The sequence below is a fragment of the Camelina sativa genome, chromosome 13 (assembly GCF_030686135.1).
Source record: "Camelina sativa cultivar CO46 ecotype springtype chromosome 13, ASM3068613v1".
Taxonomy (NCBI): domain Eukaryota; kingdom Viridiplantae; phylum Streptophyta; class Magnoliopsida; order Brassicales; family Brassicaceae; genus Camelina; species Camelina sativa.
In genome coordinates, this window is record NC_141892.1 from 18,327,984 (window position 1) to 18,353,901 (window position 25,918).

Below are 25,918 nucleotides of genomic sequence, written 5' to 3' on the forward strand. Positions count from 1 at the left end.
AATGTGTGACATTCCAATGCATTTGACTAATTTTAAGAGTTCGGGATGAATTTGGAGTGTTTAGACAACACTTAAACCCGTTTTATCCCAAAACAGGCTTAAACCGAGAAAACATGCTAAAACCGAGAGAAAACATTGATTTGAAGCAGTAATCAGCTATGTTACTCTTTCTAGGGTCAAATATGTAACAATCCAATGCATTTGACTAATTACAAGAGTTCGGGTTGAATTTCGAGTGTTTAGCCACCACTTATACCCATTTTGTCCCGAAAGAGGCTAAAACCGAGAAAACGTTGATTCAAAGCAGTAAACAGCGTTGTTACTGTTTCTACCGTCAGAATGTGTGACATTCCAATGCATTTGACTAATTTTAAGAGTTCGGGATGAATTTGGAGTGTTTAGACAACACTTAAACCCGTTTTATCCCAAAACAGGCTTAAACCGAGAAAACATGCTAAAACCGAGAGAAAACATTGATTTGAAGCAGTAATCAGCTATGTTACTCTTTCTAGGGTCAAATATGTAACAATCCAATGCATTTGACTAATTACAAGAGTTCGGGTTGAATTTCGAGTGTTTAGCCACCACTTATACCCATTTTGTCCCGAAAGAGGCTAAAACCGAGAAAACGTTGATTCAAAGCAGTAAACAGCGTTGTTACTGTTTCTAGGGTCAGAATCTGTGACATTCCAATGCATTTGACTAATTGTAAGAGTTCGGTATGAATTTGGAGTGTTTAGACAACACTTAATCCCGTTTTATCCCAAAACAGGCTTAAACCGAGAAAACATGCTAAAACCGAGAGAAAACATTGATTTGAAGCAGTAATCAGCTATGTTACTCTTTCTAGGGTCGTCAAATATGTAACAATCCAATGCATTTGAGTAATTACAAGAATTCGGGTTGAATTTGGAGTGTTTAGCCACCACTTATACCCATTTTGTCCCGAAACAGGCTAAAACCGAGAAAACATTGATTCAAAGCAGTAAACAGCTCTGTTACAATTTCTAGGGTCAGAATGTGTGACATTCCAATGCATTTGACTAATTTTAAGTGTTCGGGATGAATTTGGAGTGTTTAGACAACACTTAAACCCGTTTTATTCCAAAACAGGCTTAAACCGAGAAAACATGCTAAAACCGAGAGAAAACATTGATTTGAAGCAGTAATCAGCTATGTTACTCTTTCTAGGGTCAAATATGTAACAATCCAATGCATTTGACTAATTACAAGAGTTCGGGTTGAATTTCGAGTGTTTAGCCACCACTTATACCCATTTTGTCCCGAAAGAGGCTAAAACCGAGAAAACGTTGATTCAAAGCAGTAAACAGCGTTGTTACTGTTTCTAGGGTCAGAATGTGTGACATTCCAATGCATTTGACTAATTGTAAGAGTTCGGTATGAATTTGGAGTGTTTAGACAACACTTAAACCCGTTTTATCCCAAAACAGGCTTAAACCGAGAAAACATGCTAAAACCGAGAGAAAACATTGATTTGAAGCAGTAATCAGCTATGTTACTCTTTCTAGGGTCGTCAAATATGTAACAATCCAATGCATTTGAGTAATTACAAGAATTCGGGTTGAATTTGGAGTGTTTAGCCACCACTTATACCCATTTTGTCCCGAAACAGGCTAAAACCGAGAAAACATTGATTCAAAGCAGTAAACAGCTCTGTTACTATTTCTAGGGTCATAATGGGTGACAGTCCAATGCATTTGACTAATTGTAAGAGTTCGGGATGAATTTGGAGTGTTTAGACAACACTTAAACCCGTTTTATCCCAAAACAGACTTAAACCGAGAAAACATGCTAAAACCGAGAGAAAACATTGTTTTGAAGCAGTAATCAGCTGTGTTACTCATTCTACGGTCAAAATATGTAACAATCCAATGCATTTGACTAATTTCAAGAGGTCGGGTTGAATTTGGAATGTTTAGCCACCACTTATACCCATTTTGTCCCGAAACAGGCTAAAACCAAGAAAACGTTGATTCTAAGCAGTAAACAGCTCTGTTACAATTTCTAGGGTCAGAATGTGTAACATTCCAATGCATTTGACTAATTTTAAGATTTCGGGATGAATTTGGAGTGTTTAGACAACACTTAAACCCGTTTTATCCCAAAACAGGCTTAAACCGAGAAAACATGCTAAAACCGAGAGAAAACATTGATTTGAAGCATTAATCAGCTATGTTACTCTTTCTAGGGTCAAATATGTAACAATCCAACGCATTTGACTAATTAGAAGAGTTTGAGTTGAATTTCGAGTGTGTAGCCACCACTTATACCCATTTTGTCCCGAAACAGGCTAAAACCGAGAAAACATTGATTCAAGGCAGTATACAGCTCTGTTACTATTTCTAGGGTCAGAATGTGTGACATTCCAATGCATTTGACTAATTGTATGAGTTCAGGATGAATTTGGAGTGTTTAGACAACACTTAAACCCGTTTTATCCCAAAACAGGCTTTAAACCGAGAAAACATGCTAAAACCAAGAGAAAACATTGATTTGAAGCAGTAATCAGCTATGTTACTCTTTCCAGGTTCAAATATGTAACAATCCAATGCATTTTACTAATTAGAAGAGTTCGGGTTGAATTTCGAGTGTTTAGCCACCACTTATACCCATTTTGTCCCGAAACAGGCTAAAACCGAGAAAACGTTGATTCAAAGCAGTAAACAGCGTTGTTACTATTTCTAGAGTCAGAATGTGTGACATTCCAATGCATTTGACTAATTGTAAGAGTTCGGGATGAATTTGGAGTTTTTAGACAACACTTAAACCCGTTTTATCCCAAAACAGGCTTAAACCGAGAAAACATGCTAAAACCGAGAGAAAACATTGATTTGAAGCAGTAATCAGCTATGTTACTCTTTCTAGGGTCAAATATGTAACAATCCAATGCATTTGACTAATTACAAGAGTTCGGGTTGAATTTCGAGTGTTTAGCCACCACTTATACCCATTTTGTCCCGAAAGAGGCTAAAACCGAGAAAACGTTGATTCAAAGCAGTAAACAGTGTTGTTACTGTTTCTAGGGTCAGAATGTGTGACATTCCAATGCATTTGACTAATTGTAAGAGTTCGGGATGAATTTGGAGTTTTTAGACAACACTTAAACCCGTTTTATCCCAAAACAGGCTTAAACCTAGAAAACATGCTAAAACCGAGAGAAAACATTGATTTGAAGCAGTAATCAGCTATGTTACTCTTTCTAGGGTCAAATATGTAACAATCCAATGCATTTGAGTAATTACAAGAATTCGGGTTGAATTTGGAGTGTTTAGCCACCACTTATACCCATTTTGTCCCGAAACAGGCTAAAACCGAGAAAACATTGATTCAAAGCAGTAAACAGCTCTGTTACTATTTCTAGGGTCATAATGGGTGACAGTCCAATGCATTTGACTAATTGTAAGAGTTCGGGATGAATTTGGAGTGTTTAGACAACACTTAAACCCGTTTTATCCCAAAACAGGCTTAAACCGAGAAAACATGCTAAAACCGAGAGAAAACATTGTTTTGAAGCAGTAATCAGCTGTGTTACTCATTCTAGGGTCAAAATATGTAACAATCCAATGCATTTGACTAATTTCAAGAGGTCGGGTTGAATTTGGAATGTTTAGCCACCACTTATACCCATTTTGTCCCGAAACAGGCTAAAACCAAAAAAACGTTGATTCTAAGCAGTAAACAGCTCTGTTACAATTTCTAGGGTCAGAATGTGTGACATTCCAATGCATTTGACTAATTGTAAGAGTTCGGGATGAATTTGGAGTGTTTAGACAACACTTAAACCCGTTTTATCCCAAAACAGGCTTAAACCGAGAAAACATGCTAAAACCGAGAGAAAACATTGATTTGAAGCAGTAATCAGCTGTGTTACTCATTCTAGGGTCAAAATATTTAACAATCCAATGCATTTGACTAATTTCAAGAGGTCGGGTTGAATTTGGAATGTTTAGCCACCACTTATACCCATTTTGTCCCGAAACAGGCTAAAACCGAGAAAACGTTGATTCTAAGCAGTAAACAGCTCTGTTACAATTTCTAGGGTCAGAATGTGTGACATTCCAATGCATTTGACTAATTTTAAGAGTTCGGGATGAATTTGGAGTGTTTAGACAACACTTAAACCCGTTTTATCCCAAAACAGGCTTAAACCGAGAAAACATGCTAAAACCGAGAGAAAACATTGATTTGAAGCAGTAATCAGCTATGTTACTCTTTCTAGGGTCAAATATGTAACAATCCAATGCATTTGACTAATTACAAGAGTTCGGGTTGAATTTCGAGTGTTTAGCCACCACTTATACCCATTTTGTCCCGAAACAGGCGAAAACCGAGAAAACATTGATTCAAAGCAGTAAACAGCTCTATTACTATTTCTAGGGTCAGAATGTGTGACATTCCAATGCATTTGACTAATTGTAAGAGTTCGGTATGAATCTGGAGTGTTTAGACAACACTTAATATGAGTTTGGCACACCACCTTGGCCACCACCGTCCGTACAACCGTACGGACGTCCGTACGATCGACAACCTATGGGCTGACCAAGCCATCTCGTATCTCATAAGCCCAATCCACTAAGGAGAGCTTCCAACGATCTCCCTTCATCGAGATCCTTCTATTATAGCCGTTAGGCAACTTGCAAGTGGGAAGTCAAAGGTTTAGTCACATGTAGGAATAAGGAGATGTCGCTATCTCCCATTAATGTGCACATAGAACCCTAGGAAAGAATATCCTCTTTGTATAGCTCTATATATGGTTTGTAAGTATGTTCTAATTTAAAGCAAGAAAAGAGTTTATTCTCTTTCTCCAACACTCTCTCTCTCAATCGTTCACTCTCCTCACTCTTTACACGATTTCACTCTCTTCCATAATCTCTTGATTACTCTACTCTCAAACTTACATGGTATCAGAGCAGATTTGATTCTGTTCTTGCCTCAAATCTCCATCACTCCCTTCCGCATTCTCTTTCTTGTTCTTGAATCTTCTTTCTTTAACCGTTGGACAATAGCTTTAACCAACGGTCTCTTCATCTTTTTTTCATGGAAACTACCAAAACTCTCATTGTTCCAGTTACTCTCAAGGGAGAGAATTACTTACTGTGGGCTAGAACCACAAAGACAGCCCTATGCGGCCGAGGACTTTGGTCCCATGTTGAGACGAGCGAAGCTCCTAGTGGCGAGACCACCAAAGACGGCAAGGATCTTGTCGATGAGAAGAACAAGTGGTTTCAAGAAGATCAGGGAGTCCTAGCTATCATTCAAAACTCCCTCGATGCACCTATACTTGAAGCTTACTCTTATTGCGAGACAGCAAAAGACTTGTGGGACACTCTCAAGAATGTTTTTGGGAATGTTACAAATGTAAACCGAATTTTTGAGATTAAGAGGGCCATCAACAACCTCAACCAAGAAGACATGGAGTTCACCAAGCACTTTGGGAAGTTTAGGTCCCTTTGGGCTGAACTAGAGATGCTCCGGCCGGCGACTATAGATCCGGCCATTCTGAATGAGAGGCGTGAACAAGATAAGGTGTTCGGCCTTCTCTTGACCTTGAACCCCTCCTACAATGACCTTATCAAGCATATTCTACGGTCGGACAAGCTCCCTAGCCTTGATGATGTCTGTAACCAAATTCAAAAGGAGCATGGCTCCATGGGATTGTTTGGCGGCAAGGGAGAACTTGTGACCGCTAACAAAGCTGAGACGGCATCAGCAAACAAGGGCTACTACAAGCCGGAGGACAAGAACAACCCGCCATTTTGTGAGCATTGTAAGAAGCTTGGTCACTTCAAGAGCCGCTGCTGGATTCTACACCCTCATCTAGCACCACCGCCGGGTACCATCCGAGGTGGACGACCAAACCGCGGAGGACCACCGAGAGCTCATCAAGCAGTAGCCATGGGGGAGTCATCAATCTCTGAGCAACCTCAACAAGTGACCAGTGGAACTGCTCTTGCTGCAGCATCGTCCGAGCTGGTAAGGCGGTCCGACCTTGATGCGCTCATCAAAGCCATCAAAGAGGCCACCGGTAAGGCGTTTCTTGCCTCAAACAAAATTAAACCCCTCATAGTTGATTCTGGTGCATCCCATCACATGATTAGTGATTCTAGGCTAATTAGTGATATTAAACCTGCTAATGGTAATGTGATAATAGCAAATGGTGAGAAAGTACCAGTTAAAGGCATTGGAAACTTGAAACTATTTGATAAGGAGACTAAGGCATTTTATATGCCAAACTTTACTTCTAACTTGCTATCAGTTAAGAGAGCCACTACTGATTTAAATTGTTATGCTATATTTGGTCCTAACAATGTTCATTTTCAGGATATTGAGACAAGTAAGGTTCTTGGTCAAGGAGGATCCAAGGATGACCTCTATGTGCTTGAGGACTTGAACTTATCTTCTAATGTATCTTGTTTTAATTCGGTTATTATGAAACCTAGTGATTCTATTTTACATGCTAGGCTAGGACACCCTCACACAAGAGCTTTATCTTTAATATTTCCTAATGTTTCTTTTCAAAATGATGAGTGTGAGGCTTGTATTCTTGGTAAACATTGCAAGGCTGTTTTTCCTAAATCTATTACTATTTATGAAAAATGTTTTGATTTAATTCATTCTGATGTTTGGACATCTCCTTGCTTATCTAGAGATAATCAAAAATATTTTGTGACTTTTATTGATGAAAAATCAAAATATACTTGGATAACTTTGCTTCCCTCTAAGGATAGAGTTCTTGAGGCCTTTACTAATTTTCAAAATTATGTCACTAACCACTTTCATGCCAAGATTAAAATTTTGAGATCAGATAATGGTGGAGAGTACACAAGCCATGCCTTTAAGCAATATCTAGCCAAACATGGAATTCTTCACCAAACTAGTTGTTCTTACACACCACAACAAAATGGAGTGGCTGAGAGGAAGAATAGGCATCTGATGGAGGTAGCAAGGTCTATGATGTTTCACACAAGGGTTCCAAAGAGGTTTTGGGGAGATGCTGTGCTAGCCGCTTGTTATCTTATTAACCGCACACCAACAAAAATTCTAAAGGATGTGTCTCCATTTGAGGTATTAACTAATGACAAACCTACATTTGATCACTTACGAGTGTTTGGTTGTGTGTGCTATGTTTTGCGACCAGGTGAGCTAAGAGACAAGCTTGATGCAAAGAGTACAAAGGCTATGTTTCTTGGCTATTCTACTACACAAAAGGGGTATAAGTGCTATGAACCTACAACAAGGAGAATTCTAGTATCTCGTGATGTCAAGTTCATGGAGACACACGGCTTTTATGACGAGAAGAATTGGGATGAGCTCCGTAATCTCTCCGACTCTCCATCTGATCGGACGCGCAACCTCCGAGTAATTCTTGAGCGGCTAGGTCTTGAAAATGATAGGATCTCTACCGAGTCAGCCAGACCAACATCACCAGAACAATCTGAGGCATTCACTGAGCCTGATCCTGATATACATGCCGATGACCATACTGAGCAGCATGAGGAGTCACCCGCGGACATCACGGCCGAAACAACCGAGGAGTCGGCCGAACAGCTTGAGGAAATCATAACTCCGGGACGGGCCAACTCCGAAGCTGGGGCTGTAGTTCCTCTTAGGCGCAGCCAACGTATCAAGTATCCTCCTAGTCATTGGAAGAACACCCGTGTGTACTACAACAACATGGCCGTTGCTCATCCGATTCAGGCCGTGTGCACCTTAGCTCATTTTCCGATAGAGCATCAAGTGTTTCTTGGCCATATTGATGAGCATTGGATCCCCAAGACCTATGATGAGGCTAAGCAGCACAAGGTATGGAGAGATGCGGTGGACGCCGAGAATACGGCCATGGTGCAAAATCACACATGGGACGAGGCTGACTTACCCAAGGGCAAGAAGGCTGTCACATCTCGGTATATCTTCACAATCAAATATAAGAGCAATGGGGAGATAGAACGGTATAAGGCACGCCTTGTAGCCCGGGGATTCACGCAAACGTATGGGGAGGACTATCTTGATACGTTTGCTCCGGTGGCCAAACTTCACACTGTTCGAGTGGTTTTCTCTCTTGCCACAAATCTTGATTGGGAGCTATGGCAAATGGATGTGAAGAACGCCTTCCTACAAGGCGAGCTCGAAGATGAAGTGTATATGCGGCCACCACCGGGCCTAGAAGACACCATTGGTCCGGGGAAGGTTCTCAAGCTCAACAAAGCCATCTATGGACTAAAGCAGTCGCCAAGGGCGTGGTACCACAAGCTGAGCACAATCCTCCTTGACAAAGGCTTTCGCAAATCCGAGGCTGATCACACACTATTTACCTCACCAAGCACCAAAGGTATAGTAGTCATCCTAGTGTATGTTGATGATATCATCATCACTGGGAGTGACTCGGTAGGTATTCAAAACACTAAAACCTTCTTGAAATCAGTCTTTGATATTAAGGACCTTGGAGAGTTGAAATATTTTCTTGGGATAGAAATATGTAGATCAAAGGAAGGTTTATTTCTATCACAAAGAAAATATGCTCTTGACTTGTTAAATGAGACAGGAAAATTAGGTTCAAAGGCAGTGGCATCACCTCTTGAAGAGAACTACAAGGCCGGAGGACAGGGGGAGCTTGAGCAGGCACCATACAAGGACGTTGGTCGCTACCGGCGCCTAGTAGGTAAGTTAATCTATTTAACTATAACACGGCCTGATATTTGCTTTGCTGTGAACCAGGTGAGCCAGCACATGAACAATCCAACTGTCCATCATTGGAACATGGTCGACCGAATCCTTAAATACATCAAGGGCTCACCGGGACAAGGCATTTGGATGGGTCGCAACAAGAACACCGAGTTGGTAGGATATTGCGACGCTGACTATGCTGGAGACCGTGGAGACCGTCGCTCCACAACTGGCTATTGCACATTCCTTGGAGGCAACCTGATCACATGGAAGAGCAAGAAACAAAAGGTCGTATCGCTTTCAAGTGCCGAATCCGAGTATAGGGCCATGCGCAAACTCACAACTGAACTAATGTGGCTCAAAGCACTCCTCAAGGATTTAGGAGTGGAAATCACAAGTCCTATCACCATGCATTGTGACAATGAAGCTGCCATTCACATAGCAACCAATTCAGTGTTTCATGAGAGGACCAAACATATTGAGGTGGACTGTCATAAGGTGCGAGAGCAAATCAAGCTTGGAGTTGTCCTACCATGTCACACCGAGAGCAAGGAACAACTCGCTGACATCCTCACCAAAGCTGCAAGTCCCCAAGTGTGCGAATATATTCACTCGAAGCTCGGCCTTATAGACCTCACTCGGCCATGAGTCTTTCACAAGGCACCTACACTCTTTTTCCCTTATGTATAGTTTTTCCCATGAGGTTTTCTATACTAAGGTTTTTAATGAGGTGGGTGCCTAGACTGTCAAGCTTGCCTGATCATCTAAGTCAAGCTTGAGGGGGAGTATGAGTTTGGCACACCACCTTGGCCACCACCGTCCGTACAACCGTACGGACGTCCGTACGATCGACAACCTATGGGCTGACCAAGCCATCTCGTATCTCATAAGCCCAATCCACTAAGGAGAGCTTCCAACGATCTCCCTTCATCGAGATCCTTCTATTATAGCCGTTAGGCAACTTGCAAGTGGGAAGTCAAAGGTTTAGTCACATGTAGGAATAAGGAGATGTCGCTATCTCCCATTAATGTGCACATAGAACCCTAGGAAAGAATATCCTCTTTGTATAGCTCTATATATGGTTTGTAAGTATGTTCTAATTTAAAGCAAGAAAAGAGTTTATTCTCTTTCTCCAACACTCTCTCTCTCAATCGTTCACTCTCCTCACTCTTTACACGATTTCACTCTCTTCCATAATCTCTTGATTACTCTACTCTCAAACTTACACTTAAACCCGTTTATCCCAAAACAGGCTTAAACCGAGAAAACATGCTAAAACCGAGAGAAAACATTGATTTGAAGCAGTAATCAGCTATGTTACTCTTTCTAGGTTCAAATATGTAACAATCCAATGCATTTGAGTAATTACAAGAATTCGGGTTGAATTTGGAGTGTTTAGCCACCACTTATACCCATTTTGTCCCAAAAGAGGCTAAAACCGAGAAAACGTTGATTCAAAGCAGTAAACAGCGTTGTTACTGTTTCTAGGGTCAGAATGTGTGACATTCCAATGCATTTGACTAATTGTAAGAGTTCGGGATGAATTTGGAGTTTTTAGACAACACTTAAACCCGTTTTATCCCAAAACAGGCTTAAACCGAGAAAACATGCTAAAACCGAGAGAAAACATTGATTTGAAGCAGTAATCAGCTATGTTACTCTTTCTAGGGTCAAATATGTAACAATCCAATGCATTTGAGTAATTACAAGAATTCGGGTTGAATTTGGAGTGTTTAGCCACCACTTATACCCATTTTGTCCCGAAACAGGCTAAAACCGAGAAAACATTGATTCAAAGCAGTATACAGCTCTGGTACTATTTCTAGGGTCAGAATGTGTGATAGTCCAATGCATTTGACTAATTGTAAGAGTTTTGGATGAATTTGGAGTGTTTAGACAACACTTAAACCCATTTATCCCAAAACATGCTTAAACCGAGAAAACATGCTAAAACCGAGAGAAAACATTGATTTGAAGCAGTAATCAGCTGTGTTACTCTTTCTAGGGTCAAATATGTAACAATCCAATGCATTTGACTAATTACAAGAGTTCGGGTTGAATTTCGAGTGTTTAGCCACCACTTATACCCATTTTGTCCCGAAAGAGGCTAAAACCGAGAAAACGTTGATTCAAAGCAGTAAACAGCGTTGTTACTGTTTCTAGGGTCAGAATGTGTGACATTCCAATGCATTTGACTAATTGTAAGAGTTCAGTATGAATTTGGAGTGTTTAGACAACACTTAAACCCGTTTTATCCCAAAACAGGCTTAAACCGAGAAAACATGCTAAAACCGAGAGAAAACATTGATTTGAAGCAGTAATCAGCTATGTTACTCTTTCTAGGGTCAAATATGTAACAATCCAATGCATTTGAGTAATTAAAAGAATTCGGGTTGAATTTGGAGTGTTTAGCCACCACTTATACCCATTTTGTCCCGAAACAGGCTAAAACCGAGAAAACATTGATTCAAAGCAGTAAACAGCTCTGTTACTATTTCTAGGGTCAGAATGTGTGACATTCCAATGCATTTGACTAATTGTAAGAGTTCGGTATGAATTTGGAGTGTTTAGACAACACTTAAACCCGTTTATCCCAAAACAGGCTTAAACCGAGAAAACAGGCTAAAACAAGGACAAAACATTGATTTGAAGCAGTAAACAGCTGTGTTACTCTTTCTAGGGTCAAAATATGTAACAATCCAATGCATTTGAGTAATTACAAGAATTCGGGTTGAATTTGGAGTGTTTAGCCACCACTTATACCCATTTTGTCCCGAAACAGGCTAAAACCGAGAAAACATTGATTCAAAGCAGTATACAGCTCTGTTACTATTTCTAGGGTCAGAATGTGTGACAGTCCAATGCATTTGACTAATTGTAAGAGTTTGGGATGAATTTGGAGTGTTTAGACAACACTTAAACCCATTTATCCCAAAACAGGCTTAAACCGAGAAAACATGCTAAAACCGAGAGAAAACATTGATTTGAAGCATTAATCAGCTATGTTACTCTTTCTAGGGTCAAATATGTAACAATCCAACGCATTTGACTAATTAGAAGAGTTTGAGTTGAATTTCGAGTGTGTAGCCACCACTTATACCCATTTTGTCCCGAAACAGGCTAAAACCGAGAAAACATTGATTCAAGGCAGTATACAGCTCTGTTACTATTTCTAGGGTCAGAATGTGTGACATTCCAATGCATTTGACTAATTGTAAGAGTTCGGGATGAATTTGGAGTGTTTAGACAACACTTAAACCCGTTTTATCCCAAAACAGGCTTTAAACCGAGAAAACATGCTAAAACCGAGAGAAAACATTGATTTGAAGCAGTAATCAGCTATGTTACTCTTTCTAGGTTCAAATATGTAACAATCCAATGCATTTTACTAATTAGAAGAGTTCGGGTTGAATTTCGAGTGTTTAGCCACCACTTATACCCATTTTGTCCCGAAACAGGCTAAAACCGAGAAAACGTTGATTCAAAGCAGTAAACAGCGTTGTTACTATTTCTAGGGTCAGAATGTGTGACATTCCAATGCATTTGACTAATTGTAAGAGTTCGGGATGAATTTGGAGTGTTTAGACGACACTTAAACCCGTTTTATCCCAAAACAGGCTTAAACCGAGAAAACATGCTAAAACCGAGAGAAAACATTGATTTGAAGCAGTAATCAGCTATGTTACTCTTTCTAGGGTCAAATATGTAACAATCCAATGCATTTGACTAATTACAAGAGTTTGGGTTGAATTTCGAGTGTTTAGCCACCACTTATACCCATTTTGTCCCGAAACAGGCTAAAACCGAGAAAACATTGATTCAAAGCAGTATACAGCTCTGTTACTATTTCTAGGGTCAGAATGTGTGACATTCCAATGCATTTGACTAATTGTAAGAGTTCGGGATGAATTTGGAGTGTTTAGACAACACTTAAACCCGTTTATCCCAAAACAGGCTTAAACCGAGAAAACAGGCTAAAACAAGGACAAAACATTGATTTGAAGCAGTAAACAGCTGTGTTACTCTTTCTAGGGTCAAAATATGTAACAATCCAATGCATTTGAGTAATTACAAGAATTCGGGTTGAATTTGGAGTGTTTAGCCACCACTTATACCCATTTTGTCCCGAAACAGGCTAAAACCGAGAAAACATTGATTCAAAGCAGTATACAGCTCTGTTACAATTTCTAGGGTCAGAATGTGTGACAGTCCAATGCATTTGACTAATTGTAAGAGTTTGGGATGAATTTGGAGTGTTTAGACAACACTTAAACCCATTTATCCCAAAACAGGCTTAAACCGAGAAAACATGCTAAAACCGAGAGAAAACATTGATTTGAAGCATTAATCAGCTATGTTACTCTTTCTAGGGTCAAATATGTAACAATCCAACGCATTTGACTAATTAGAAGAGTTTGAGTTGAATTTCGAGTGTGTAGCCACCACTTATACCCATTTTGTCCCGAAACAGGCTAAAACCGAGAAAACATTGATTCAAGGCAGTATACAGCTCTGTTACTATTTCTAGGGTCAGAATGTGTGACATTCCAATGCATTTGACTAATTGTAAGAGTTCGGGATGAATTTGGAGTGTTTAGACAACACTTAAACCCGTTTTATCCCAAAACAGGCTTTAAACCGAGAAAACATGCTAAAACCGAGAGAAAACATTGATTTGAAGCAGTAATCAGCTATGTTACTCTTTCTAGGTTCAAATATGTAACAATCCAATGCATTTTACTAATTAGAAGAGTTCGGGTTGAATTTCGAGTGTTTAGCCACCACTTATACCCATTTTGTCCCGAAACAGGCTAAAACCGAGAAAACGTTGATTCAAAGCAGTAAACAGCGTTGTTACTATTTCTAGGGTCAGAATGTGTGACATTCCAATGCATTTGACTAATTGTAAGAGTTCGGGATGAATTTGGAGTGTTTAGACGACACTTAAACCCGTTTTATCCCAAAACAGGCTTAAACCGAGAAAACATGCTAAAACCGAGAGAAAACATTGATTTGAAGCAGTAATCAGCTATGTTACTCTTTCTAGGGTCAAATATGTAACAATCCAATGCATTTGACTAATTACAAGAGTTTGGGTTGAATTTCGAGTGTTTAGCCACCACTTATACCCATTTTGTCCCGAAACAGGCTAAAACCGAGAAAACATTGATTCAAAGCAGTATACAGCTCTGTTACTATTTCTAGGGTTAGAATGTGTGACATTCCAATGCATTTGACTAATTGTAAGAGTTCGGGATGAATTTGGAGTGTTTAGACAACACTTATACCCATTTTGTCCCGAAACAGGCTAAAACCGAGAAAACATTGATTCAAAGCAGTATACAGCTCTGTTACTATTTCTAGGGTCAGAATGTGTGACAGTCCAATGCATTTGACTAATTGTAAGAGTTTGGGATGAATTTGGAGTGTTTAGACAACACTTAAACCCATTTATCCCAAAACATGCTTAAACCGAGAAAACAGGCTAAAACTGAGAGAAAACATTGTTTTGAAGCAGTAATCAGCTGTGTTACTCATTCTAGGGTCAAAATATGTAACAATCCAATGCATTTGACTAATTTCAAGAGGTCGGGTTGAATTTGGAATGTTTAGCCACCACTTATACCCATTTTGTCCCGAAACAGGCTAAAACCAAGAAAACGTTGATTCTAAGCAGTAAACAGCTCTGTTACAATTTCTAGGGTCAGAATGTGTGACATTCCAATGCATTTGACTAATTGTAAGAGTTCGGGATGAATTTGGAGTGTTTAGACAACACTTAAACCCGTTTATCCCAAAACAGGCTTAAACCGAGAAAACAGGCTAAAACAAGGAGAAAGCATTGATTTGAAGCAGTAAACAGCTGTGTTACTCTTTCTAGGGTCAAAATATGTAACAATCCAATGCATTTGAGTAATTACAAGAATTCGGGTTGAATTTGGAGTGTTTAGCCACCACTTATACCCATTTTGTCCCGAAACAGGCTAAAACCGAGAAAACATTGATTCAAAGCAGTATACAGCTTTGTTACTTTTTCTAGGGTCAGAATGTGTGACAGTCCAATGCATTTGACTAATTGTAAGAGTTCGGGATGAATTTGGAGTGTTTAGACAACACTTAAACCCATTTATCCCAAAACATGCTTAAACCGAGAAAACAGGCTAAAACCGAGAGAAAACATTGTTTTGAAGCAGTAATCAGCTGTGTTACTCATTCTAGGGTTAAAATATGTAACAATCCAATGCATTTGACTAATTTCAAGAGGTCGGGTTGAATTTGGAATGTTTAGCCACCACTTATACCCATTTTGTCCCGAAACAGGCTAAAACCAAGAAAACGTTGATTCTAAGCAGTAAACAGCGTTGTTACTGTTTCTAGGGTCAGAATGTGTGACATTCCAATGCATTTGACTAATTGTAAGAGTTCAGTATGAATTTGGAGTGTTTAGACAACACTTAAACCCGTTTTATCCCAAAACAGGCTTAAACCGAGAAAACATGCTAAAACCGAGAGAAAACATTGATTTGAAGCAGTAATCAGCTATGTTACTCTTTCTAGCGTCAAATATGTAACAATCCAATGCATTTGAGTAATTACAAGAATTCGGGTTGAATTTCGAGTGTTTAGCCACCACTTATACCCATTTTGTCCCGAAACAGGCTAAAACCGAGAAAACATTGATTCAAAGCAGTAAACAGCTATGTTACTATTTCTAGGGTCATAATGGGTGACAGTCCAATGCATTTGACTAATTGTAAGAGTTCGGTATGAATTTGGAGTGTTTAGACAACACTTAAACCCGTTTATCCCAAAACAGGCTTAAACCGAGAAAACAGGCTAAAACAAGGACAAAACATTGATTTGAAGCAGTAAACAGCTGTGTTACTCTTTCTAGGGTCAAAATATGTAACAATCCAATGCATTTGAGTAATTACAAGAATTCGGGTTGAATTTGGAGTGTTTAGCCACCACTTATACCCATTTTGTCCCGAAACAGGCTAAAACCGAGAAAACATTGATTCAAAGCAGTATACAGCTCTGTTACTATTTCTAGGGTCAGAATGTGTGACAGTCCAATGCATTTGACTAATTGTAAGAGTTCGGGATGAATTTGGAGTGTTTAGACAACACTTAAACCCATTTATCCCAAAACATACTTAAACCGAGAAAACAGGCTAAAACCGAGAGAAACATTGATTTGAAGCAGTAAACAGTTGTGTTACTCTTTCTATGGTCAAAATATGTAACAATCCAATGCATTTGACTAATTTCAAGAGTTGGGGTTGAATTTGGAATGTTTAGCCACCACTTATTGTTGGGATTTATGAGACAAAGCTCACAAGAGAGGGTAGACAAACACTTGGTGAATGAATCCCCCTTTACCCACAACAAACTAACCCATTCTCAAGGGGGAGGAGAGAACATCAACTTGTGATGAACTCCCCATAAACTAGCTAAATAGAACCCAAATACTAGAGAGTAAGCGGATCCTACCTAGGAGAAGCACTAGTTTGAGACTATCCCCTTCTAGTATCACAACACTTAGAGTTTGTGTACTTAGGAGAAGGAGGATTAGAATCAGTAATCTAGGCTAAGTAAAGCAGTAAATAAAGAAGAGTTTAGGTGGGTTTGAGAAGAGAATTAGGCTGCCATAAGGGCAGCCCCTAACCGCTAATCACCTAAACAATCTACATTGTGAATATGAACAAGAACACAAGTAGAGAGGGGAAATCGGATTCTCTTCTATTAGATAATATTGTGTTATATTTTACATATGAGAGATTACATCTTAAAATAGGAGAAACAAGGTCATATGACCGTTAGACACAAAGAGAGAAGGGGAAGGTATGAAAGTGACTTGTAGCCGTTTGTCTCGAGTAGAGGAAGAAGAGAGCGACTTCTCTCTTCCTTCACCTAACCAAAAGCACATGTGATCTTCCCATAAGCCTCTCTCTCTTGTAGGGCCTCGCTTTCCTCCTCTCAAACTCGGCCTCTCTATCTACTGGACCGAGCGCAGGCCTAAGGGCCGAGACCGTACGGACGGGCCTTCTCTTCATTGTACGGACGGGCCTTCTCTTCATCGTACGGACGGGCCTGTACGGACGGGCCTTCTCTTCAATGTGTTCACGGCCTAACTGGCCGCTCACCGGACATGGGTCCGTTCACGGACACGGTACATGGTACCGGACACGGTACATGGTCGCTCACGGACACGGACATGGCCTTACCGGCCTTTACATGGCCTTTCCGGCCTTTCTTCTCTTCTTCCAAGGCTCGGCTTCACCGGCCTCGCTCTCTCTTCTCCTTCATATATACTAATACTCCCCCTCACGTTTGATCTGCAGGGCACCATGGGGACCAAAGATCAAGCGTGGACACGTGAGGACTACCTCATTAAAAACCTTAACAAAGAAAACCACTTGGGAGAAAACTTTGTTAAGTAAAAAGAGTGTAGTCTCCACGTTCCTTGATGTCGCAATGATCTTGGTTTGTCAAGAACCAGCTCTCTTCTCTTTAAGCCTTTGAACCGCTACACTTCCTTAGCCCTCCTTGCCTTTAGCACATTCCTTATGATCTCCATCCTTGTTCCTTTAGAATTCCTTTGAGGCTCTCATAGTCTCCTTTACCCTTAAACAAGTGATAAAGAAGAAAAGAATAAGTGTTTGCTATGAGGAATATCAAAGAAAAATTCTAAAAGTGTGACAATTTAAGAAGAATCATATTAAAGACTAAAGACTAGTAATGAAGCTAAGGTAATGAATTTATGAATTAAAATAGAGAAGGGTTTAGAGCACAGCCTTTATGGTGTTTTGATGGATAGGAAGGAGAGAGTTGATCACTGATGCGGTTTGGAATTCCTCCTTGAGACCGCTTCTCTAACCATGGTTTTAAACCCGGCTAGCTTTATTCGTCAGACTGACATATGCCCACTGAATCGGGCATAACTTTCGAACGGCTGCTCGGATTGGTATGATTCCACTTCCACTGGCAAGATGACTCCATGGTCTCGAACTTTGTTGAAGAACGCGGAAGCTGAATCGCAGTGGAAGGGTTTCGTCCGAGTCGATCTTTGAGACGCTTCGGCTGAGCTTTAAGTAAAAACTTTTGCTTGTGGCCGACCAGAATCTGTGAGGTACGGTCTGAAGTCACTTGATAGTTGATCTCCCCCGTACCCTTTACTTGATGATGGGCTGAAACCTCATCACCTCAGTTGAAACCTTGTGCATCACCGTTCTTGTGCACATCCGATCAACAGTTGAAACCTTGTGCATCACCTTTCCTAAAGACCATTGTGCACATCCGATCAACAACTTGGCACTAACACACATGCTCTTGGACTGATTCATCACATTCCACCAGCTTAACAAAGACTTGGTGGCCCTTGGTTCTAACTCCAGGCATTGTGCTGCGCTCTTACACTGGCTATCTTGTAGCCTTCAACCTCGCCACTTCTTCTTCTTGAGATAGTGAGCGAGCTCCACACAATCCTCAATGCTGAAACTGAAACCAAAATTCAATGGAACAGATTCTAAACAAGAGATTGTTAGAGATTAGAGTATAGAGAATATTACTGAAAAATAAAATAGAATTTAGAGAATAAGTAAGAGTATAAATAGAGAACAGAGAATCAGTAACCAAGAGTATAGAAAGTGAGAGTATAAGGGAGAGTATTGGCGGTAGTATAAGATGAATGGAGAGTAGAGTAGAGCTCAAGAGTTCCTATGGACAGAGTTAGACTCTGTTTTCTTGAGTTTGCGGAAGCTGTGACAGCCAGGAACAACCAAGAAGACAAACTCTTGGTGCTTTAATGGCTGAAATTCATGGACCTTATGGAGAATTAATTTCTCCAAAGGTTTAACAACAAAACTCATTGTAGAATCACTTAAACAAGTTTTCTCCAAGAGATTAAGGCTTGAAGATCCACGAAGATAACATATAGAAGATGTTTTTCGTGGTCCCAAGCAAAGAAGAAACAACAAAAGCCTTTGGAACAACCTATTGTCCAACGGTTAAAAGAGTGCATCTTGGACCAACTTGAATCTATTTGACCAAGCGGGCTCTACATGCTAAAATAAAGTCTTTCTCTTCCTCAAACTCGAACCTGGACACACCATATGACCAGAAACAAAGCTTTCTCAACCTTGAGAAGAAGAAGAAGTGATTTAGTAATTAAACTTTAAAGGAAATTTAACAAAAGCAAAATTAAACCTTTAAAGGAAAATTAACTAAATCTTAAGAGAACTAAATCCTAAGAATTTCGTGGCTCATACAAGCACACAAAAACGTGAATCCTTACCAAGAACAAAACCGATTTGCTCCTTGGTTCATCACCACCTCATTTAAACCCAAGCTTTCACCAAATCGGTAAGCCTAAAGATGAGGTTTTAAAATCGATTTCTTTCACACACTTGGTCTACAAATTCTAACAAGACAAGAGACCAAGCTTACTCAACAATGAGCTGCTAGAGAATCGATTTAACAACAAAAGCAAAATTAAAGCTTTAAAGAACTAAGCTAAGCGAATTAACACCTAAGCTAGGATTAAAACTTTAACTAAGCTAACTCCTAAGAAAACGACATTGAGAATGAGTTTGAATCACCAAGAACAGAACCTGCTCTGATACCATGTTGGGATTTATGAGACAAAGCTCACAAGAGAGGGTAGACAAACACTTGGTGAATGAATCCCCCTTTACCCACAACAAACTAACCCATTCTCAAGGGGGAGGAGAGAACATCAACTTGTGATGAACTCCCCATAAACTAGCTAAATAGAACCCAAATACTAGAGAGTAAGCGGATCCTACCTAGGAGAAGCACTAGTTTGAGACTATCCCCTTCTAGTATCACAACACTTAGAGTTTGTGTACTTAGGAGAAGGAGGATTAGAATCAGTAATCTAGGCTAAGTAAAGCAGTAAATAAAGAAGAGTTTAGGTGGGTTTGAGAAGAGAATTAGGCTGCCATAAGGGCAGCCCCTAACCGCTAATCACCTAAACAATCTACATTGTGAATATGAACAAGAACACAAGTAGAGAGGGGAAATCGGATTCTCTTCTATTAGATAATATTGTGTTATATTTTACATATGAGAGATTACATCTTAATATAGGAGAAACAAGGTCATATGACCGTTAGACACAAAGAGAGAAGGGGAAGGTATGAAAGTGACTTGTAGCCGTTTGTCTCGAGTAGAGGAAGAAGAGAGCGACTTCTCTCTTCCTTCACCTAACCAAAAGCACATGTGATCTTCCCATAAGCCTCTCTCTCTTGTAGGGCCTCGCTTTCCTCCTCTCAAACTCGGCCTCTCTATCTACTGGACCGAGCGCAGGCCTAAGGGCCGAGACCGTACGGACGGGCCTTCTCTTCATTGTACGGACGGGCCTTCTCTTCATCGTACGGACGGGCCTGTACGGACGGGCCTTCTCTTCATCAAGGAACGTGGCATGTCACAATGATCTTGGCCTTACCGGCCTTTACATGGCCTTTCCGGCCTTTACATGGCCTTTCCGGCCTTTCTTCTCTTCTTCCAAGGCTCGGCTTCACCGGCCTCACTCTCTCTTCTCCTTCATATATACTAATACTTATACCCATTTTGTCCCGAAATAGGCTAAACCAAGAAAACGTTGATTCTAAACAGTAAACAACTCTGTTACAATTTCTAGGGTCAGAATGTGTGACATTCCAATGCATTTGACTAATTTTAAGAGTTCGGGATGAATTTGGAGTGTTTAGACAACACTTAAACCCGTTTTATCCCAAAACAGGCTTAAACCGAGAAAACATGCTAAAACCGAGAGAAAACATTGATTTGAAGCATTAATCAGCTATGTTACTCTTTCTAGGGTCAAATATGTAACAATCCAACGCATTTGACTAATTAGAAGAGTTTGAGTTGAATTTCGAGTGTGTAGCCACCACTTATACCCATTTTGTCCCGAAACAGGCTAAAACCGAGAAAACATTGATTCAAGGCAGTATACAGCTCTGTTACTATTTCTAGGGTCAGAATGTGTGACATTCCAATGCATTTGACTAATTGTAAGAGTTCGGGATGAATTTGGAGTGTTTAGACAACACTTAAACCCGTTTTATCCCAAAACAGGCTTTAAACCGAGAAAACATGCTAAAACCGAGAGAAAACATTGATTTGAAGCAGTATCAGCTATGTTACTCTTTCTAGGTTCAAATATGTAACAATCCAATGTATTTTACTAATTAGAAGAGTTCGGGTTGAATTTCGAGTGTTTAGCCACCACTTATACCCATTTTGTCCCGAAACAGGCTAAAACCGAGAAAACGTTGATTCAAAGCAGTAAACAGCGTTGTTACTATTTCTAGGGTCAGAATGTGTGAAATTCCAATGCATTTGACTAATTGTAAGAGTTCGGGATGAATTTGGAGTGTTTAGACGACACTTAAACCCGTTTTATCCCAAAACAGGCTTAAACCGAGAAAACATGCTAAAACCGAGAGAAAACATTGATTTGAAGCAGTAATCAGCTATGTTACTCTTTCTAGGGTCAAATATGTAACAATCCAATGCATTTGACTAATTACAAGAGTTCGGGTTGAATTTCGAGTGTTTAGCCACCACTTATACCCATTTTGTCCCGAAACAGGCTAAAACCGAGAAAACATTGATTCAAAGCAGTATACAGCTCTGTTACTATTTCTAGGGTCAGAATGTGTGACATTCCAATGCATTTGACTAATTGTAAGAGTTCGGGATGATTTTGGAGTGTTTAGCCACCACTTATACCCATTTTGTCCCGAAACAGGCTAAAACCGAGAAAACATTGATTCAAAGCAGTAAACAGCGTTGTTACTGTTTCTATTAGAGAGTAAGGAGGAAGAGAGAGGAGAGGCCGGTAAGGCCGAGCCTTGGAAGAAGAGAAGAAAGGCCGGAGAGGCCATGTAAAGGCCGGTAAGGCCATGTCCGTGTCCGTGAGCGACCATGTACCGTGTCCGGTACCATGTACCGTGTCCGTGAACGGACCCATGTCCGGTGAGCGGCCAGTTAGGCCGTGAACACGATGAAGAGAAGGCCCGTCCGTACAGGCCCGTCCGTACAGGCCCGTCCGTACAGGCCCGTCCGTACAGGCCCGTCCGTACGATGAAGAAAAGGCCCGTCCGTACGATGAAGAGAAGGCCCGTCCGTACGGTCTCGGCCCTTAGGCCTGCGCTCGGTCCAGTAGATAGAGAGGCCGAGTTTGAGAGGAGGAAAGCGAGGCCCTACAAGAGAGAGAGGCTTATGGGAAGATCACATGTGCCCTTGGTTGGTGAAGGAAGGAAAGGTCACTCTCACCAACACCAAATCGAGAATGTCACTTTCATCACTCTCTTCTTCTCTCTAACGGTCATATGACCTTGTATTCTCCTATATTAAGCTTTGTATTTCACCTCATATGTAAAACAAACACAATATTATTCAATAGAAGAGAAACCGATTTCCTCTCTATACTTGTGTTCTTGTTTCATATTAACAATGTAGAGAGTTTAGGATTAGCGGTTAGGGGCTGCCCTTAAGGCAGCCTATTCTCTTCTCAAATCCACCTAAACTCTTCTTATTTACTGCTTTACTTAGCCTAGATTACTGATTCTTAATCCTCCTTCTCCTAAGTACACAAACTCTAAGTGTTGTGATACTAGAAGAGGATAAGTCTCAAACTAGTGCTTCTCCTAGTTAGGATCCGCTTACTCTCTAGTATTTGGGTTCTATCTAGCTTGTTTATGGGGAGTTCATCACAAGTTGATGTTCTCTCCTCCCCCTTGAGAATGAGTTAGTTTGTTGTGGGTAAAGGGGGATTCATTCACCAAGTGTTTGTCTACCCTCTCTTGTGAGCTTTGTCTCATAAATCCCAACATGGTAGCAGAGCAGGTTCTGTTCTTGGTGATTTAAACTCATTCTCAAAGTCGTTTTCTTAGGAGTTAGCTTAGTTAAAGTTTTAGACTTTGCTTAGGTGTTAAATCGCTTAGCTTAGTTTCTTTAAAGCTTTAATTTTGCTTTTGTTGATTAAATCGATTCTCTAGTAGCTCATTGTTGAGTAAGCTTGGTCTCTTGTCTTGTTAGAATTTGTAGACCAAGTGTGTGGAAAGAAATCGATTTTACAAGCCCCATCCTTAAGCTTTACCGATTTGGTAATAGCTTTGTTTATTTTGGGATGTGTGGGAAGTGATGAACCATTGAGCAAATTGTGTTGTTCATGGTGAGGATTCACGGTTCTTGTGTGCTTGTATGAGCCACGAAATTCTTAGGATTTAGCTCTCTTAGGATTTAGTTAATTTTCCTCTAAAGGTTTGATTTTGCTTTTGTTAAATTTCCTTTAAAGGCTTAATTACTAAATCGCTACTTCTTCTTCTCAATGTTGAGAAAGCTTTGTTTCTGGCCCTATGGTGTGTCCAGATTCAAGCTTGAAGAAGAGAGAGATCTTAATTTTCGCATCTCATGTCCGCTTGGTCAACTAGACTAAAGCTGTTCAAAGATGCATTCTTTTAACCGTTGGACAATAGGTTGTTCCAAAGGCTTTTGTTGTTTCTTCTTTGCTTGGGACCACGAAAAACATCTTCTATATGTTATTTTCGTGGATCTAAAGCCTTAAGATCTTGGAGAACACTTTGTTTAAGTGATTCTACCATGAGTTAGGTCCAAACCGTTGGAGAAATTAATTTTCCAAACGGTCCATGTGTTTCAGCCATTAAAGCACCAAAAGAGATTGTCTTCTTGGATGTTCTTGGCTGTCAAAGCTTCTTTCAACTCAAGAAAACAGAGTTAAACTCTGTCCATAAGAACTCTTGAGCAGATTCTCTATTCTACTCTCCATTCATCTTATACTACCGCCAATACTCTCCCTTATACTCTCACTTTCTATTCTCCATATATACTCTTATTAATTCTCTAAATTCTCTATTTAATTTCAGTAATATTCTCTATACTCTAATCTCTAACAATCTCTTGTTTAGAATCTGTTCCATTGATTTTTGGTTTCAGTTTCAGCATTGAAGATTGTGTGGAGCTCGCTCACTATCTCAAGGAGAAGAAGTGGCGAGGTTGAAGGCTACAAGATAGCCATGTAAGAGCGCAGCACAATGCCTGGAGTTAGAACCAAGGGCCACCAAGTCTTTGTTAAGCTGGTGGAAGGTGATGAATCAGTCCAAGAGCATGTGTGTTAGTGCCAAGTTGTTGATCGGATGTGCACAATGGTCTTTAGGAAAGGTGATGCACAAGGTTTCAACTGTTGATTGGATGTGCACAAGAACGGTGATGCACAAGGCTTCAACTGAGGTGATGAGGTTTCAGCCCATCATCAAGTAAAGGTTACGGGGGAGATCAAGTGACTTCAGACCGTACCTCACAGATTCTGCTCGGCCACAAGCAAAAGTCTTTACTTAAAGCTCAGCCGAAGCGTCTCAAAGATCGACTCGGACGAAACCCTTCCACTGCGATTCGGCTTCCGCGTTCTTCATTAAAGTTCGAGACCACAGAGTCATCTTGCCAGTGGAAGTGGAATCATACCAATCCGAGCAGCCGTTCGAAAGTTATGTCCGATTCAGTGGGCATGTATCAGTCTGACAGATAAAACTGGCCGGGTTTAAAAACCATGGTTAGAGAAGCGGTCTCAAGGAGGAATTCCAAACCGCATCAGTGATCAACTCTCTCCTTCCTATCCATCAAAACACCATAAAGGCTGTGCTCTAAACTCTACTCTATTTAAATTTCTTAAATTCATTACCTTAGCTTCATTACTAGTCTTTACTCTTTAATATGTTCTCTTAAATTGTCACACTTTTAGAAATTTTCTTTGATATTCCTCATAGCAAACACTTATTCTTTTCTTCTTTATCACTTGTTTAAGGGGTAAAGGAGACTATGAGAGCCTCAAAGAAACTCTAAAGGCGCAAGGATGGAGATCATAAGGAATGTGCTAAAGGCAAGGTGGGCTAAGGAGTAGGAGCGGTTCAAATCATGAAGAGAAGGGAGCTAGTTCTTTGCAAACCAAGGTCAAGGGACATCATGGATAGTGGAGTCTATACTCTTTTTCCCTTAACAAAGTTTTATCCCAAGAGGTTTTCTTTGTTGAGGTTTTTTTTTAATGAGGTAGATGACACTAGTCCACCCTTGATCTTTGGTCCCCATGGTGCCCTGCAGATCAAGCGTGCGGGGGAGTATTAGAGAGTAAGGAGGAAGAGAGAGGAGAGGCCGGTAAGGCCGAGCCTTGGAAGAAGAGAAGAAAGGCCGGAGAGGCCATGTAAAGGCCGGTAAGGCCATGTCCGTGTCCGTGAGCGACCATGTACCGTGTCCGGTACCATGTACCGTGTCCGTGAACGGACCCATGTCCGGTGAGCGGCCAGTTAGGCCGTGAACACGATGAAGAGAAGGCCCGTCCGTACAGGCCCGTCCGTACAGGCCCGTCCGTACAGGCCCGTCCGTACAGGCCCGTCCGTACGATGAAGAAAAGGCCCGTCCGTACGGTCTCGGCCCTTAGGCCTGCGCTCGGTCCAGTAGATAGAGAGGCCGAGTTTGAGAGGAGGAAAGCGAGGCCCTACAAGAGAGAGAGGCTTATGGGAAGATCACATGTGCCCTTGGTTGGTGAAGGAAGGAAAGGTCACTCTCACCAACACCAAATCGAGAATGTCACTTTCATCACTCTCTTCTTCTCTCTAACGGTCATATGACCTTGTATTCTCCTATATTAAGCTTTGTATTTCACCTCATATGTAAAACAAACACAATATTATTCAATAGAAGAGAAACCGATTTCCTCTCTATACTTGTGTTCTTGTTTCATATTAACAATGTAGAGAGTTTAGGATTAGCGGTTAGGGGCTGCCCTTAAGGCAGCCTATTCTCTTCTCAAATCCACCTAAACTCTTCTTATTTACTGCTTTACTTAGCCTAGATTACTGATTCTTAATCCTCCTTCTCCTAAGTACACAAACTCTAAGTGTTGTGATACTAGAAGAGGATAAGTCTCAAACTAGTGCTTCTCCTAGTTAGGATCCGCTTACTCTCTAGTATTTGGGTTCTATCTAGCTTGTTTATGGGGAGTTCATCACAAGTTGATGTTCTCTCCTCCCCCTTGAGAATGAGTTAGTTTGTTGTGGGTAAAGGGGGATTCATTCACCAAGTGTTTGTCTACCCTCTCTTGTGAGCTTTGTCTCATAAATCCCAACAGTTTCTAGGGTCAGAATGTGTGACATTCCAATGCATTTGACTAATTGTAAGAGTTCGG